The sequence below is a fragment of the Agrilus planipennis genome, unplaced genomic scaffold (assembly GCF_000699045.2).
Source record: "Agrilus planipennis isolate EAB-ADULT unplaced genomic scaffold, Apla_2.0 scaffold119, whole genome shotgun sequence".
Taxonomy (NCBI): Eukaryota; Metazoa; Arthropoda; class Insecta; order Coleoptera; family Buprestidae; genus Agrilus; species Agrilus planipennis.
In genome coordinates this window covers 295,255-297,736 of record NW_020438931.1, presented here as the reverse complement: position 1 = coordinate 297,736, position 2,482 = coordinate 295,255, and the positions used below count along the sequence as shown (strand labels likewise).

General features: G+C 33.9%; 1 protein-coding gene across 1 annotated transcript in view; it reads left to right on the top strand.

The window, feature by feature from the left end:
- Nucleotides 1-856: 856 nt before the first annotated feature.
- LOC108736720 (chymotrypsin-2-like) overlaps nucleotides 857-2,482 on the top strand; it is a 172,427-nt gene continuing 170,801 nt past the window's right edge. The window contains exon 1 of the mRNA XM_025974194.1: nucleotides 857-902. The gene's annotated coding sequence lies outside the window, so the exon portion shown is untranslated. The remainder of the gene's footprint in view (nucleotides 903-2,482) is intronic.

Here is a 2,482-nt window from a genome sequence, read left to right as displayed (position 1 = left end):
AATTCGAAAGAGGTTGTTACGGTTCGTTTCAAGAAGTTCCCTTCCCTTTGTTAGGATGCGCCGTAGCATAATTCCAAATTCAATCATATTTGTCTGCGAAGCTCATTTCTCCACCGATCATCGGGCGAGAACTAGACAAAAGTGTACAGTACCATTTGCAACATTATATCAAATGCCTCGTTAAAATTTAAGAATATGCTTTATTTAAAAGCATATTTATCCAAANCCAACCTATGGCACCTATTTCTTATTGACTTCCATAAAGTCCTCTGTTTTCCTATTCTTTCTAATACCTCTTCATTTCTAACCTTCTCTATAACACCACATTTCGAACGCTTCTAGCCTTTTGTTTTCCACCACACCCACTGGCCATGTTTCGCACCCGTACAGCGCCCTGCTCTAAACATACACTTTTAAACCATTAACAGCCTTTTTCGAATTTCTAAATTAACTGTTCGCGAGCATAGAAGTGACTTCATTTTATTGAAGACGACTCGACCCTGCGCTATCCTCTGCTTTATATATCTATTGCTTGTTCCGTCCTGACTTACCTGACTTCCTAAATACCTAAAAGTGAGGTATTCAGTTCTTAATATTATTTCAGAAATAAAGTTTACATAGTCAAAAATAATTGGAGCGTAAAAGTATTATAGGTAGGTACTACCTTTGCAAGTAAGTATAGGGAGTGGTGAAGTAGTAGTAAGGTGGAAACTATAGCAAATAAACAATAACCCCATATAAATTCATAAACAATTTAAAAAACAATTTTTTCAGGTATCCTGAAGCAAGTTAGCGTCCATTTGGCTTCACTACCATATATTATTGAACAACTGAAGACACAATTTTACCCCCATTTAAGTACGAAATTCTACATCATTTGCTGTGTTCGTTATTCCAAAAAGGTGAGCATCTCTTATTTTATATAAACTCACAAGGGGCATATTTAAGAATTTTTCCGTTTCTTTTACGTGTACATATTTATATGCCCACTATCTAAGTACTATACGTAGTTGTACAGTAGTGGCAACTTGAGAAATGAATGTCTATTACATGCAATCATTAATTATTAAGGGGGGCATTATTTTTTGAAAAACACAACATAGTTGATATAGAAAAGTTTTACAAATACTTTTAGCTTCTTTTAATATAAACAATAAAATAACTCTAATAAATTCAATTTCATTCAGTTCGTGAAAGCGTTTCTTATATTACAGTCACTTTTATCAGTAACTGAGTTTGTCACAATACAGACTTGAACATTTTACTAACTTTTTTGAGTTTCTGCACGAAAAGATGGTTTCAAAATAATGTTTGCTCCTTCAGCTTACAATGAGGTAAAAACGTTGTAGTATAAAAGATATGTATAGATAATATATCTACTGACCTGTATTACCTCCAATTGCTGCCGTAGAAGTGTTTTAAGGGAGGCGCAAGTTTTTATATTCCTGGTTTATGTGACATGCTATAGGAATTTTTTTTTTGTTTTTAATGTTTATACTTCGCGTATTTCCAGAAATATAAGCGAAAATATGCGCGAAAGACACGTTATTCGTTTTTATTTTCGACACTTCTGAAACTAATGTTTTGAGGAGTATATATATAAAAATGCTAGACCACGGAAATCCTAAAATTTTTAGGACAAAAGTGGGAAAGGCTTTATAATTTTTGAAAAATACTCGATGTTTTGAGTATGTTGCTATATTACAGTTGATTTCTATTCTATGTACCTCTGTTTTATCGTTGATTAAGTTTTTTATATAAACTATTGTCAACGGGGTGTACTAAGTACCACATGAAATAAGACACGTAGTTGTAGTGATTGTAGAAATAACTATATTTAATTTAACTTAAATTTAATCCACTATAAACTAACTTTAAAACTACAACTACCGAATAATTAAAAAAAATGATTATAAAAATCAATCGCAAGAAATTAGGATAATAGAGTTTGTCTTATGGAGACGATGTTTTCTCCAGCGAGTCTATAATAGTACTAATTTAAAATTTTATAAAATCTATGAACTTACTATCTAACAATAATGTACAAACATAATATTAGCCTACCCCCAGGTAGGCGGTCATTGGACCTACAAGAATGCAGCCGAGGGGAATTTTGGCTATTAATACCAATAAAACTGTAATGAACTGTACGTGACGAACATAATAGGACACTTTACAATTTGTTTACAATTCTACCCGACTACCCCGTGTACCTAACATGCCGGCCACCTTGAAAGTCTAATTACTTTCAACTGCATTACTGACACAATAATTATTAGCTTATCGGCAACACGCACAATTTTGTCACTGAGCGTTTAAAAATTGCACCACTCGCGATTTTTACCGATGCCACTCTCGCGATACTGTCCTTGCCCGGATGAAGTTCCACTATCCTTCCTAGCCTCCATGACATTGGGGGAGAGTTGTCGTCGCGGATTAATACAATGGCATTAATTTGGATTGAAGCTCCATTCTTCGCCCA